The 16,768-nt window shown below is 44.3% G+C and overlaps 1 protein-coding gene across 2 annotated transcripts in view; it reads right to left on the reverse strand.

Moving 5' to 3' along the window:
* The window catches only part of SLC7A4 (solute carrier family 7 member 4), a 277,563-nt gene that overhangs the window by 249,827 nt on the left and 10,968 nt on the right, over positions 1 to 16,768 (reverse strand). The gene's annotated exons all lie outside the window — the stretch shown is intronic.

Below are 16,768 nucleotides of genomic sequence, written 5' to 3' on the forward strand. Positions count from 1 at the left end.
TTCAGATCAAAGAGTTACACGAAGGGAACTTCGCGAAAATTCGATGGGGCCCAAACGGTGAATTAACCCAAAAAATCCCCATTGAGCGTGGTGTTCGCCAAGGTTGCGTACTGGCCCCCACGCTCTTTTCCCTTTTCGTGAATGACATCCCGTCATATTTAGAGGGATGTAAAAACGACTCCCCAAAACTGAACGGAGAAAGGGTAACATCCTTACTATTTGCTGATGACACTATTCTGATTTCCCAAACCAAAAAAGGTCTCCAGGCACTATTGAATTCTTTCAACGAATATTATAGTAAGAAAGGACTGGAGATAAACGGAAAAAAAGACTAAATGCATGGCCCTAAACCCAACTAAATCCGACAAAGGCAGTTTAACCTTAGAAGGAGTAAAACTAGAATCGGTTCCCCACTTTTCATACCTAGGGGTAACGTTAGACTCCAATTTTTCGTGGAGAGCCCAAATGGAAAAAAGTAAGTGGACATTCACCCAGAATGCAAAACCTATCCTTAGGGAACAAAGCCTGAGTACCAGCAAAGCTGTGTCTCCGGCGATTGAACTTTTTAAATATAAAGTCCAACCAGCAGTGCTATACGGTGCAGAAATTTGGGGCCCTGAGTCCAAGGATACTTTCAGTGTCCTGGACAACAATTTTATGAGAAGTTTGGCAAGGGTCCCAAGAGGCACTCCTTTAGTGCCCCTTCAACTTGACCTAAACATCAAAAGAACCGATCATCATATCATAATTCGCCCATTGATGTTATGGGTCAGATTATGGCGGGTCCCTGAATTACAAGACTATAGAGATGGGTTAAAAGAAATTATGGAGCTAGATAATTTAAAAGCTATTCCATGGCTTAAGCATGTTAGAAATTGGCTCAGCAAAATAGGTTTGAAACATTTTTGGGAGAACCCTGACCAACTTCCACCTAATCCCAAACTAATTTTAAAAAGGGCCTTCTGGACCTTCATTGTTAACATGACCATAAGTGCTCCAACTGCTGGGACTTTAGTATCAAATTTCCTTACTTTTAAGGTGGAGCCACTATTCGAGATTTTTTTGGACGAAATAGAGCCCCCTCTCGCTAAAACTCTTTTTCTAAAACTTAGATATGGGAATCTTCTAATAAAGACAACTTTGGCACGTTGGGCTAGGAGCTCAAATACCTCATCCATGGTGAGAGATGAAATCTGCTCCATGTGTGAATGCCATCAGATAGAGAATGAGTCTCATATTCTCTTTTTCTGTCCTGCGTACGCACAGGCTAGAAAAAGATGGATTAAACCACTATGCCTATTGTTAGACGTGAGATCATGTACACAGGCCTTGAGGATTCTTATAACCAACACATCGCAACCAATAATATTCAGTGTCAGTAGATTTTTACATTCTATTTTTTTCCTAAGGAAAAAAAGGGGGCAACAATTATGATGAGGTTACTCCTATAGATAGAATTAGTCCATTTCCTTGCACTTAGTGGGGGGACTCCCCTAGACTCCTAATGTCGTTTGAGCTGCGATTGTTTTTATCATGAAATGTGTTTTTAACCAATGGTTTTAAAGTTCTATGCTGTAATGTTCTTCTAATTGTACTGTATATGCTTTTGATTCTTTTATGGCCGCAAGGCCGAAATAAAGAACTTTGAAATGAAATATGTGCCTAGATTTGTATTACAAATGGAAAAAAAGTTTAGTCTATTAAATCAAACGAAAGAGTTTTTTGTACGGCAGACATGCTGAACTCGCACATTTGAAGGTGCACTCATATGTTATAATGAAGACAATGGTGGCTCAATAAATTAAATTATCTTTCCACGATCGCATCAATTGAAACCAGTTTATGGATCTAGAGCATTACAAATAGGTTGATTATTTAAGTAATTAGACCTATAGGTCTAGTAATGTTTTTTATGATTTTTAAGGCCTGCTCATGGAGTCCAGGAACCAGGAGGTTAAGACAGGATGGAAGTTTCTCGAAGAACAGAGGAGAGATAATATTGGTCATAGATAAACGTGATGAAATTAAAATTCTCTGCTTTCCTTTACTTTTATAGGTGCTTACCTAACTGTGATAGTGTTTTGTCACGGACTGAACAATGCTTCTTTATTTAGTACACAAAAGTAACATATTTACATTAAATTTAAAAAAGAGCAGATTGGAAAGTTACATTTGATGGTGTTTTCGCTTTTTTGTGGAAAGATGTAAGGTAATCAATGGAATCTCCAAAGACGGTGAACAAGCAGTCATAAACTACCAATTTACCCAAGGACCTTGAACAAGCAAAATGAAGACAGGTGACTAAATAATAATTCTATCTCTTTTGACGACCCCACATTGAGGATATCTGACTATTGACTGCGTTGGCAGGAGTGACACACAAACCAGGAAATTGACACAGAATCAAGTGTAGTCAAGGAAGCAATATGAAGATTAACCACATGACAAACTGAAAGGTATTCAGTGGACAGAACATTTTGAATAGGCTGGCAGCTTTGGATAAATGGCTTGAGAGTTTAAAAACAGATACAACAGCTATACAAAACATGGAAATAAGATACAGCTCAAGACAAATCTACCCAGTAATTTTTTCAATTGGAGAAAGGAGGGAAGTGAGCCAAAGAAACCAAAACCAAAGTACAATAAGCACGCAACAGGAAATGGCCAAATGGGAAATATCACTGAATTACATGCTAAAACTGCACAATTAAGGTTCTTGTGCTCAGCTTGACAATAGAAGAAAAACTGCTTTCATCACTGTTAAAAATGTCAATTCAGCATAAGCCTGTGAGGATGTATGGAACAATACCCAGAGTAGCAAACGCATATGTTGGTCACAGGAATGAGTCTGACCACCTAAAGTTTCTTAGGAGTAAATCAACCACAACATGTTCAGAAAATTAAAACTGAACAATCGAAGGAGGGGAATGGAAACCTGCTCCAAACTTTACAAATAAAAGTTGTCATATCTACATTTTTGTCAAAGATTTCACAGCATCATGTCTTTCCACATGTGCTCACCCCTACACCCATCCACATTTTTGGCAGTCTCTACCCCATCTCAGGACGATGTCGTCCACTCTGGCATGACAGGAGTCATTCTGCAAAGGACTGTGGTTGTGACATGTGTACTGCCCATTTGTACCCCATTACCATCACAATCATGTCTCCATGTGGGTACTCCAAAACCTGTAACCAAATGCCTCATTAGAGAGGTAGAGTACAGCAGAATTGAAGGAAAATATGTAGGGTTCTAGAATCTTCGGATTTGGAATTTATCAGTCTATAAAAACCACAGTCAAGACATGGTGCATGGTGCTTGGTTTCCTCCTAAAAAGAAGCCTCTGCTTGGGCTCTGCTCTGCTCTGCCTGTGGTCCTCTGCCTCGGCTCAATTCCTTAGCAGTGTTCCTGGTTCTCCAGTCATGATTATCTTCACCGGTAGCTTGTTTCCTTCCCAGTATAAGAATTGGCTTGGTAGTTTGGTTTGCCCTGTTCCCATCATGCACTGGGACAGGAACAGACTAATTTGCATATAGCCAAGTTCTGAGCTGGGATGGTGCAGTGAGCTAAAAAACGGTGATGGATCAAGCCCTGATCTTTGGACTGGGTAAGAGTGGTCTGCTTAATTCAGGCACTCTGTTCATCACCACCCCCTTTTCTGAATCATTTTGTCCACCATAAGCGTGGAAGGGTATACTCAGATGTGAGTCCCTTGCTCATTGCACCATCAGGATTCAAGCAAGCCGGGCCGACGAGGCTGAAATGCCAGAAACCGGTCCCCGGTAGCTTGTTTCCTTCCCAGTATAAGAATTGGCTTGGTAGTTTGGTTTGCCCTGTTCCCATCATGCACTGGGACAGGAACAGACTAATTTGCATATAGCCAAGTTCTGAGCTGGGATGGTGCAGTGAGCTAAAAAACGGTGATGGATCAAGCCCTGATCTTTGGACTGGGTAAGAGTGGTCTGCTTAATTCAGGCACTCTGTTCATCACCACCCCCTTTTCTGAATCATTTTGTCCACCATAAGCGTGGAAGGGTATACTCAGATGTGAGTCCCTTGCTCATTGCACCATCAGGATTCAAGCAAGCCGGGCCGACGAGGCTGAAATGCCAGAAACCGGTCCCCGGTAGCTTGTTTCCTTCCCAGTATAAGAATTGGCTTGGTAGTTTGGTTTGCCCTGTTCCCATCATGCACTGGGACAGGAACAGACTAATTTGCATATAGCCAAGTTCTGAGCTGGGATGGTGCAGTGAGCTAAAAAACGGTGATGGATCAAGCCCTGATCTTTGGACTGGGTAAGAGTGGTCTGCTTAATTCAGGCACTCTGTTCATCACCACCCCCTTTTCTGAATCATTTTGTGCACCATAAGCGAGGAAGGGTATACTCAGATGTGAGTCCCTTGCTCATTGCACCATCAGGATTCAAGCAAGCCGGGCCGACGAGGCTGAAATGCCAGAAACCGGTCCCCGGTAGCTTGTTTCCTTCCCAGTATAAGAATTGGCTTGGTAGTTTGGTTTGCCCTGTTCCCATCATGCACTGGGACAGGAACAGACTAATTTGCATATAGCCAAGTTCTGAGCTGGGATGGTGCAGTGAGCTAAAAAACGGTGATGGATCAAGCCCTGATCTTTGGACTGGGTAAGAGTGGTCTGCTTAATTCAGGCACTCTGTTCATCACCACCCCCTTTTCTGAATCATGATTATCTTCAAGACAGATGTTGAGAACATCATCCCAAATTTTTTGTGCTTATGATGTTTTTTTTTTTATTCCTTCTCTAGTGTCACCTCAAAGACTTTCCTTAAATCCTTGGAATAATTACACCTTTCCCAGGGCTGTCTTCAGAGGCCTGAAGCTAGTGACTCGTAGGGGGCGTTACATATTACTTGTATGGATTGTGGGACTATATGCTGGGATTCTGTCACACCCTCAAGTCATGCCATAACAGCTGTTAGTGGGCCTCAATGCGTTCAATGCAGACCCTGTGTGTACCTTGGTGTCTGATCAGTGCCTCCAGTAGTGGAGAATTAACAACTGCTGTTGGTTAGCAGAACATGACTAGTCTCATGACAAATCCTTTGGCTCTAGATAAAGACTCTTTTGGGTTGAGCATCAGATTCCCCGTGGAAAGGAGAGCATATTCACTGTGTAAATAAGGATCTACCAATAAAGAACACATTTCCACATTAAACCCATAGCAAAGCCATAAACTTGGAAACCTGTGAGATGGATTAGTGATATCTAACATGGCTTCTCGGTCTACCCATGAATAAGAAAATGTGATTTTACTGCAAACCCCAGCATCGACCCTGACGTTGCCAGAGCAACACCCATTAACTACAGGCAGAAACACCGCAACAGCACCAACAGACACGGAGGTGGCATTTCCATAATACACAAGGAATCAATCACCTGCAACATCACCGACAACCAAACCACAATAATCATGGAACACATGAACTTCGAGCTCCGCACCGATGAGAACACCACTATCTAAGGCACCCTTGCGTACAGGACCACGGACCAGACTCAGCAACGTCATCGCTGAATTCATCACCCCGCTCACCATCAAATCCAAACACTACATCTTCCTGGGAGACCTCAACTTCCACCTAGATTACTCCACCGACACCAACTCCACCGACTTCAAGGAAAGGCTGAACAACATCGGCCTTAAGCACCTAGTCACCAAACCCACACAAAAAGCAGGAGACATGCTGAATGTCATGCTCACATCTAGCAACAGAATCAGTTACAACCATTTCCTCAGAACTCACCCAGTCCGACCATTCCATTGTACACTTCACCATCGCCGGACCTGCCCGCACTGCCCCCAACCGACACAGCGCCCCTTCTGCAGCTGGTCTAAGGTCACTCAGCAAGAATGGGCTGATGCACTCAGCCCAAAGATGCCACCAACGTGGCCCTCCAAATAAGCCAGCTGGTACACCCTGGAACTCAGCACATCAAAACGCAGGTGCAAACATCTTGAAAGAAGATGGCACTCCAGCAGCAACCACACCGACAGAGCCACCTTAAAAGTAGCCCTCAATGACTACCATGGACAGATCGAAGCAGCAAAGAGGAAGGCCCTGGCGCTCCGGATCCACACCAGCTTCGACCAAACCAAGGAACTCTTCACCATCATCAAAGAGTTCAAATGCCCATCAGCCACTGAAAACTCAATTCCCTCATCACAGAAACTCTGTGACGCCTTTGCTGACCACTAGCAACCATCTATAAGAACTTCGATCCCCAAACCAACCTCCTCAGCCTCCATTCAACCACCACCGCCAACCACCTACTCCGCGAATGGAAACAACTCAGCACACCAAACACAATCACTCTTATGAACTCCATGCACTCAGAAGCACCCACCGACCCCATGACACCACCAACTTCTCAACCTTATGAAGAGACGAGATCAGCCACCAACTCACCACCACCATCAATGCCTCTCTGACCACGGTCACCTTTCTCGACACCTGGAAACATGCAAAGGGTCAGACCCCTCCTCAAGAATCTATCAGCAGACCCCCAACGATCTCCAGAACTACCATCCCATCTCCCTGCTCCTGTTCACCGCCAAAGTCCTGGAGAAGGCGATCAACCTTTAACTCACTGAAAACCTGGAGAGAAACAACCTACCAGACCTTTCGCAATCAGAATTCAGAACCAACTGCAGCACTGAGACAGCTCTGATCATCTCAACAGACGACATCCGAACCCTACTCGACAGAGGAGAATCAGCCGGTCTAATCCTGCATGACCTCTCTGCTGCCTTTGACACGATCTCCCACCACACACTCATCAATTACATACACAAGATTGGTATAACAGACGACGCGCTCAAATGGATGCCATCCTTTCTCACAGGATGCACCCCAGAAAGTCTGACTTCCTCCCTTCACATTGCAAGTCAAGAACAACACCTGTGGCGTTCCCCAAGGCTCATCCCTCAGCCCAACACTCTTCCATGTCTACATGACACCACTCGCAGACATCGTTAGATCACACAACATCATCTCCAATGCGGATGACACCTTGCTCATCCTATCGCTCTCTGCTAACCCCACCTCAACAAGGTCTAACTTCCACAACTGCATGAAGAACGTTTCAACATGGATCAAGGACAACCATCTAAAGCTCAATGTGGACAAGATGGAAGTACTCATCTTTGTCAAACACACCGGCCTCTGGGGCGACTCCTGGTGGCATTCGAACTCAGACCCACCCCCATTCTAAAAGACTATGCCCGCAACCTCGGCATCATCCTAGACAGGGAACTCTCCATGAAAAGTCAGGTCAACGACAACTCCTCAGCATGCTTCCACATGCTGCGCAAAATCTTCAAGTGTCTCCTCATCACCACAAAGTAGACGGTAACGCATGCACTCACCACCAGCTGACTAGTCTACGGCAACGCACGCTATTCAGGCACCACCACCAAACTTATGCAAAGACTCCAAACGATCCAGAACGCAGCCGCCATAATGATACTCAACCTGCCCAAGAAAACACACTTCACACAGCACCTCAATGACCTCCACTGGGTCCCGGTCCAGAAGAGATGCCATTTCAAGCTCCTGACTCAGGCCTACAAAGCCCTCAACAACCAAGGACCCAACTACTTGAATCACCGTCTGCACTTTCACTGTCTCCCCAGGAACCTCCACTCAGTACACCTCGCCCTCGCTCAGAACACTCATATACGTTTCTGCCTTGCCAGAGGACGCTCCTTCTTCCTTCTCGCCTCCAAAGCCTGAAACGCACTCCACCTCCGAACCTCGCCCTCGCTGACTGACTTCATTAAGGGTCTCAAGACCTGGCTCTTCGAAGGAGACCTATGGCAAGCACCTGCATACCCTCTATGGTAACAAGCCATGCTTTATAAATAACGATTGATTGATTGAATGTGATTCATATGTACAGGAACAAAAGGTCGAATGACCCATTAAAGTCGAAACTAGAGAGCCATGGGGCTTGTTAATAATCTGTTTTAGTAGAAATGAGGAATATTATGGCTCTCTCCTCTCAGTGGGGCAACAAATATGTTATCGCTCTCATCTAGGACACCCTGTTATGTTACTTATTTAGTCTAGTGAGACAGCTGGTATGTTATTGATCTTTTCTTTCTTCTGAACAAGTATATTTTGTTACCCCTATAGAAAAACAGGATAGAGTGAGACACAGGATTTGTTACAAAAACTATGGGATGTTACTGATCTACTTTTGCGATCCTGGGGTACGCTGTTGATCCTGTTAACTAGAGAAACACAGATGATGACACTAATATATCAGATAGTGAATGAGGTAAGAGGGCCATTGCTCTAATCTCTAACGGAAACAGACTACCTATGGATATATTCTAATTAGACAGAGAGTCACTGATCTACTCGTTAGGAAACACTGGCTATGCTTTTGATGTATTCTCCTAGGCAGGCAAAAATAGATTAGTGTTGATCTACCCATAAGGGGACAATATATTGTTGAAGGAGATGCTTTATTCATCTCTCCTTTAATAAGAGGCAATATAATACTGACAATCCTACGGATCTATCAAGCAAGACACTGGAGACAGTTACTGATCTATTCTTATGAACACTGTTGAGCGACTTTCCTAGTGAGTCACAGTTTACTCTTGCCTTATTTTCTTTCCAAAAAGTCCACAGGATATGTGTTTGTTCTATTGTAGTGAGACTGTCATATGTTATCTACTTTTAAAGTAAAATGCTGGTGACGAGGATAAATGGGTGATACAAGGCAGGCCAAAGACAGGCTTAGAGTAAAGGTCTGCTTAGGTCTGGCTCAGTCGCTCGACAGGAGGAGTAGTCAAAAAGAGCTACAGCAGTGTTCCCTTGTCCTCAGTCTTTATGTTAACAGCAGAGCTACAGAGTAAGGAGTAAACTTACTGTGTGTGTGCCATTCTTCTTTCACTATTTCAATTCACTCCAGGATAAGAAAGTGAAATGCTGTCAGACTGGCATATGTAAACCTTGAGCAAGCTCCCTGCTGTGTTTATCAATTTTCTTGCCAGTGCTACTAACGCATGGATTTCTTGCCAAACTATATATGAATTTGTGAAAGCCAAGCGATAATAACACATATATGGAAGATCCTGTTTTACTTACATGAAAGTCTGTTCAATGGAGAACATATGATGCATTTTAATCTGTTTAGTCTACTGAAGTGAATCATACTAATTTTGCTAAAACGATTTGTGACTAAATTACACCCAGATTACCCAAATTGCTACCAGAAAGACTCTTAGTTGTAGTCTGATGTACACACTGGTGGCCCTTGTGGGGCATCAACTGCACCATGTGCTGCAGCTGTTCAAGGCAGGGTGTACCACAGTGGTGATGCAGACATTCCACCAAAATGACACAAAACTGTCCTTAGGAAAAGGCACATTGTTTTGATTTTTGTTGTATCACTTCAGGGGAAACGGCAAATAAAAGGACGCCGAACAATGTGTTGCCTTTGCAATGCGGGCGGGATTACGAGTGTGTCTGAACCATGCATTACATTTACAATGCAAGTTGTTACAGCAACATGCGTTAGGTCAAGCGGCGTTGGACTTTAAAGTCCAAAGCTTTCCCTAACGTTAGGGTGACTGGAGTTGGAATAGTAAATTATACTATTCCAAAGCGCAGCACTCCCCTAAGTCAAGTCATTGTAACGACTTACGTTGTGAAAGGAATGCGTGGTTCAGACGAATTAGTTGTTCCGTCTGCGTTGTTAAGAAACGCATGGATAATTGATGCATGGTTGTGTCATACAACCATCACTTCAGACACATCTAGCTGCTGCTCGCATTGTTCTGGTAAATACCACCTTTTATGATATACAGGTTTTCCAAGGAGTGTTAATTTTAGCCCATTACCAGCCACATGCTTATCTGTGTATTTGAAAGGCTATCTTTGCCCTCTCACCCACTGGGCTGTTAAACTCATGATAGCCTAAAAGAAAGAGGCAGAAAGACATGAGCTAAATGGTATTTAGCATTCAAATCCACTAGGTGGCACTATGACGAGGATGCCATCAGCCAATACTGGCTTTTCAGCCAGGAGTATGTTGAACTTGATGTTTTGCTTGCATCACTTTCGTAATGGGCTAAAAAAAAAAAAAAAAGCATGCAGATTGGTAGCTAAAATGCCACAACTGGGTGACTGGGATCCAAATGATATTGAGCCACTTGCGAGATAGGGTTACAAATTTTACAAAGTTGTCTAGTCCATTTTAAACAAGAATTGGCATAGCCAATAGGTCTCGCCTGTGGGACCTTATCAGTGTTTAGCCAAGCAACAGTTGTTGTTGCACCAAGGATATTGTGCTGCATAACTAAATACTTTTAAGGTCCCTAAAGCGAGACCTATTGGCTATGCCAATGTTTGTTCCAATAGGATGCTAATTGAATTAAAGCCTCTTGTTGAAACAATGATCCGCAGGTTGCAAGTTAAGTCCTGGCAGTGAGAATTCAGCCTTTGGGGCTGCTGCATCGAGTTAGATCGGTTTGGAGTGAAATCATTTGAGTGTAACCAAACCTGTTATATTAAGCACATAGAAACTGCGAACTGTATCACTGCTATATAAAAATAAGCAGTATTCATTGCGGTTATGTCACGACACTGCATTCAGTTCAGGGCATGTGTTGCTAATTAATTCACAAATAGTATATTATCGCATTCTTTTGTTAGTGTAGAGTGCAGTCAAGGTGTTGTTTCCCTCCTGACTTCCCTTCCACTCAATCAAGCAACAGCAGCTTGCGCGAGGCTTCTGCCAATCAGCAACGGTCTTGGGGAGGGAGCGCGAGGGTCAGGCCCACTCACACATTGTGCACTGTGGCAGGTGACCACTCCTACATAACAAAGCGCGGGTCAGGGCCCTAGCGCGACCTTTTTCCCAGGCCCGTGCACTCCACTTTTCTCAAGCTGTCTGCAGAGAACCTGCCATTGAAGCTTTATGCCGACTAACCCAGGCAGAAGTAAGGATACACAAAGCGCAGGATGGGAGGTAGGGCGAATTCCATTTGTCCTTTTCCCTTTTTAGCACTTTCCTTCTGTTTTGTAGCTCATCCTTCCAGTTGGAAAGTTTGTAGACTCCCCCACCCTCCCCTAAATAGTTGAGAAGATGAAACAGCCCATGGAGCTCAAAAACATGCTCAGCTTAAACAATCCCTTTGGGGTTAACAAATGCCCCTGCCTGCCCATTTTTATGCTAATACAGATTAGACAAAATTCTGTACTTTCTCTATTGAACTGGCAATTGATTTAAACCGATCCACTTCTTTGAGTCGGTAGCTCCCGGTGGGCATAAATGCCTTGGGCATCTAGGAAAAGAGAGCAAGGGACCTTTTATTGGCTCCCGTCCTAACCTGCGTCATACAGAGGGCAACTCATGTCTTATTTTGGAGCTCATAGTAAAGTTGTCATTTAGTGCTCCTGCAAGATAATGATACACACTCAGACAACCCATTATGCAGTGGCAGTCATAGTGTTGTAGTAATGGTACAGAACAAACTTCCACTGTCTACAACTTTGCCTTCTTAGGAGGGATCTGCACGAAATTTGACATAGAAATGTTTATCTAAACAAGATGTGCGCGCCTCGTGCTGCAAGTTAAAACAAAATCAAGCGCGGGTGTCTCACGGTGAAAGGAGGCAGCAGGGGGAGGGGAGAAAGGAGGGAGCCTGTGCTTCCCTTGCGGCAAACATATGTTGACAAAGCTCGCTCCTGCAAGGGAATTGCCAAACGTGTACGCATTGCCATTGAAGGCAATGGGACACATGCACTCTTTTGGCTGAAAAGCCGATTGCTAAAGGTCTTTTGTTTATGCAGTGCATGCGCGCTGCGTAGGCAAGACCTAAAAATGGCTGTTTCACGCAGTAAACCAAAAATAAACTCTGCTCGCATATTTGATGAGGTTTCACTCATTGCATCATGCATTGAAAGACATGGCTTTGTTTAGAACATGGACAGCAGCATGCCTGCTGCTGTTCATGTTATAAACAAAGCTATGTTCCCCAACACAAAGAATAAGCAATAGCCTCGTGGCAGTAGCAGATGGAACATCACAAGCTTCAAGGTCACACATACAGAACATAGACAACAAGGATAGCTAACACACTAGAGAGGGAGTGAGATTCATTAAAGGACTGTTTGTATGCGTTCCAGGGAATAGACAGACATACAAAAAGTATAAACTCCTGGAAGAAAGAGCCAAATCCCCATACATTCATGTACTCATATAGGATGATGAACTCTGAGCGGGTTCTACACACAGCACCGTGAAACATTCAAAAGTACTATTCTTCGCTGGTTGTTTGGGCCCCTATTTATTGGTTCCCTAGTTTAGATGATGTTATGTCCCTTAAGTCAGCACTTATGTTCTCCCTTCGTTAAATTATCAGCTCTGTATTGCAATTCTGTGTGGATGACCAAACATGTTTTACTGGTTTATTCCCATCACAAGATTAAAAGAACAGGGGCATCGAAAAGCAGACCCTCTCCCTCTTTTCCATAGACATGGTTTGGCGAATAAATATTGAAGCAATGGGTCATGCGTCTTTCTAAGGACTATCAAATATTGTAAAACAGTCCCTGGTTTGTAGAGCACGTTTCCTAGAGTAAGAAGGTGGGATGAAGGGGAAAATGTTCCCAAGCAACAGTCCTTGAAGAGGCCCTCGATGCCCTATTAAGAACCTTTTCATATGTTTCATAGGGCCCTTTACTCTGATCATAACATGTGTAATGAAATAAGTCATGCCCTCTCCGTTAAGATACATTGCTGGCTGGGTGGGGCGGCTGGCACACATAGTAGGCTTTGCGACCACAAGCAATACGCAGATGGGTCCCATCATTTTCTACAGCCCCACTCATGTTGCATCCTGTCTAGAAGAGCAGAACACTAGAGGCTAAAGAGAACAGCACTTAGCTCCACCAGGACTTTCCACCCTGCTGTAAGTGTTGCTGACGGCCACTTTATTTATAGAGTCGCTATGAAGTTTTAAATTGTATTTTCTACCATTTCATTTTAACAGATTATAACTGCATTATAACTGAGAGGTCTTTGTCAGAATAAGTAAGCCACCACACCCTTTCTGCCCTGACAATTTAGTTGATGACTCAAGCGGCAAATCGGTTACCTGGTTTCTCTTGTAAACAGCATTTATTATTGACGAAGCAATAATGTGGTCTATAACATCATATAGAAAAGAGATTTGAGTTCAGTGCACATCTGGATAGGAATTATTTCAAGGTGCTCTCAAATGTAATGTCCTTGGAAATGGAGCAGAGTGGAGATTGGTTAAGATGGGAAGCTGGAACTGAAACGAGGTTTCCTGATAAGACATTGTGCTCTGTCTCCTAATCAAAGCATTTGTTGTTGTTGCTATAGATAGTATTAATAATAATGGGGCGACCCAGTGTCCCTCAGAACCTGTGTACTAATGTTAAACAAAAACAAATGGTTCTGTTGGGATGCGTGCAATTGCTTAGAACATTGTTTGTAAATCAAAAACACACAGTAGAATATAATGATCAATAATATATTCGGAATAAGTATTAAATACTCAAGGCTGTCACAGTTGCACATACAATTGCGTCAGAAAAACAATGAGTGACTATAGTGAACAACGTGACATGTCGATGTTTCGACAACGGAAGTTGCGCAGAACTGATCGGAATTGCTGCCATACAGACACGATTCATTTACGCTAAGAGAGCCTGAATTGTTAGGCTTCTCCATGAGATCCCAACCGGCTGGTGAAGGTCTATTGAATTTTTAAGTAAGGCTCCAACCGGCTGGTGGAGGATTCCTTGACTAAAACGTGATACGTTACCCCAAAAACGAATTTCTGGTTCCAGTCTATGAGACGTCTGCTTTTTTGGCTGTCCATCCTCCTCCCTTGTCCTGAAGAAGACCTGCTTTGATGCACTCTAACTATTGCGCAACTTCCGTGGTCGAAACGTCGACATTCCATATATGTCCGCACAGCCCTCATGATCACGATTTAATGGATTTTTGGATCCTATAGTTCATGTGCATAAAGAGAAAGGACGAAACCTTCACCAAAAATTCTCCCTTCCCCCTCATTCATTTTCACATGTATTTGAATTGTATATAGTCTACTGTCTATATCACTTATTCACTACATGTCACTTTATTCACTATAGTCCCTCATTGTTTTCCTGACGCATTTTGTATGTGCAACTATGACAGCCTAGAGTATTTAATACTTATTCAGAATATATTATTGATCATAATATTCTACTGTGTGTGTCTTTCTCTATGTGTGAAGTAATTTCCTGTAAGACTCATTGTCCTTTTTTTTTTCCCTATAAAAATGTCATTTAATTTTGGATTTACAAACAATTTTCTAAGGCTGTGGTTCCCAAAGTGTGCGCCGCGGCACCCTGGTGCGCCGTGAAGGGAAGCCAGGGGTGCCGCGCCGCTGCTCAGGATGTGAGTCTGAGAAAAAATATAATTATCCTCAAAATGCAGTGAAACTGCGAGCTGACAATTTTGGAGCTGGGGAACCGGGTTCGACCCTCGACGTCAGCCCAGAATCCTATGTAATTCTGGGCAAATCACTTTATCACCCAGCGCCTACCAAAACAGAATACATGAATGTATCCTTGTGTAACGTGACTTCGGGTCTCCTAGTAACATGAAAATAAAAAAAGTAATGTCAGCTTTTCTGCAAATGACTTGAGATTTTCAGCTCAGAACTCCTGCTGAGTACAACTTCGCTATAATAGTTTAACATTTTCTGTAAACTCCTTCAAACCTAATTTTGTTGGTACACATATGTCATTCCTTAAATAGAACAAGCACTAATGTTTTCTCTAGCAGTGCGTATTTGCTACATTGTCTGGGACCTTTGCAGGTATTGTACATAATGGTTTAAGTGTTCATGGAACCAAACACAATATTACCTGTTTTTATTGCAAGGCAAAATAGCCGTAAGTGTTTTCATTACAGCACTGCACTTTTAATTTTTTTGCCATATCAGAACATGAGGCAAAATTAAACCTGACGCCTTATGCTTAAAGAATGCAGTAGGAGGAGCATGGAGCCATGTGTTAAGCAGTAAAATATAATGTATTGTTGCAGCAATAGCGTCAATCTCCACTCCATGGTAATTCATGGTTATGCTCATCAATTCAATTATGTCTATGTGGGACCTGGGTGCTTCGTCCTACAGTGCAGAATCATACTTCAGATTCTGAGTTGAGAATTATTATTTCTTTGGATGAACTAACTGTTATCTGATTAACTCTGTGTGGCAACGTGTTTGAAACTGGACTCTAACTAGTAAGAGACGAGTAAGTTTAGTAAGGTTATTATTGGACGTATTCCATTTTTTTCCGGCTATGTGCATTCAACTTAATCGCTTTGAATATTTATTTTGGAGACTTGCTGTTGTACTTGATGTATTGGGTGGGTGTATGGTCAGGGGCCTGGTGGAGAGCGTTGGGTGGGTGGGTGCAGGGTCAGGTCCTGGTGGAGAGCATTGGGCGGGTGCAGGGTGAGGGACCTGGTGGAGAGCGTTGGGTGGGTGCATGGTCAGGGGCCTGGTGGAGAGCGTTGAGTGGGTGGGTGCAGGGTCAGGTCCTGGTGGAGAGCATTGGGTGGGTGGGTGCAGGGTCAGGGGCCTGGTGGAGAGCGTTGGGTGGGTGGGTGCAGGGTGAGAGGCCTAGTGAGGAGCGTTGGGTGGGTGGGTGCAGGGTCAGGGTCCTGGTGGAGAGCGTTGGGTGGGTGGGGGCAGGGTTACGGGCCTGGTGGAGAGCGTAGGGTGAGTGCAGGGTCAGGGGTCTGGTGGAGAGCGTTGGGTGGGTGGGTGCAGGGTGGGGGGCCTGGTGGAGAGCTTTGGGTGGGTGGGTGCAGGGTGGGGGCCTGGTGGAGAGCTTTGGGTGGGTGGGTGCAGGGTGGTAGCAGGGTCAGGGGCCTGGTGGAGAGCGTTGGGTGGGTGCAGGGTCAGGGTCCTGGTGGAGAGCATTGGGTTGGGTGCGTGCAGGGTGAGAGGCCTGGTGGAGAGCAATGGGTGGGTAGAGGGTCAGAGGCCTAGTAAGGAGCGTTGGGTGGGCGCCTTATGCCCTATTGCAGCCGCACTCTGCCAGCTTCTGCCTTTGCCTCACTCCTCATTAAGGGGTCGTCACTCGTGACTGCTACATGTTGGAGAGTGTGGTGTGTTGTCTTTAAGTTTTGTGTTCCTGCTCTGCTCCCTCGAGGAAATCCTCCTGTGAATCCCTTGTGTGGCCTCGTCTTCCTACACATATGGTCCTGGGCGGGGGCCTCAATCTGGTCTCATAAATCCCTCCCAATCTCCACTGTTTCATGTAGGCACACTGCGCACTGCGGACCACACACAGCTTCATATATAGCACTGTATAAAGCGCCTACTGGTTATACGTCTTCAGAGGCTGTTTATGAATTTATGGTGATGTGAAAAGACTTTTGCGCCGTGCTCTTTGTAATTTTACTACGTCATCTGATTCAATGCTCCCCAAAAGCAGCACAGGGCCCCCCTATAAAAGTATTTTTTTGCAGTTTTATATGGCGCAAACTCCACCCGAAGGCATCAGAGCGCTTTACGTTAGCACCAGTTGCGTTACAGACGGACATATTCATTTTTAGGCACGGGGAGTCCATCCTGCTTTTGAAATAGTGCCATTGTTCCAGGTAGCAGCCCCCTCCATTGGGTGGGAAGGGTGCAAAGGGGTGGCCGAGAAGGGTGCAAGGCAGAGGGGAAAAGGGTGCAAGG

The sequence above is a fragment of the Lissotriton helveticus genome, chromosome 11, assembly GCF_964261635.1.
Source record: "Lissotriton helveticus chromosome 11, aLisHel1.1, whole genome shotgun sequence".
NCBI lineage: Eukaryota > Metazoa > Chordata > Amphibia > Caudata > Salamandridae > Lissotriton > Lissotriton helveticus.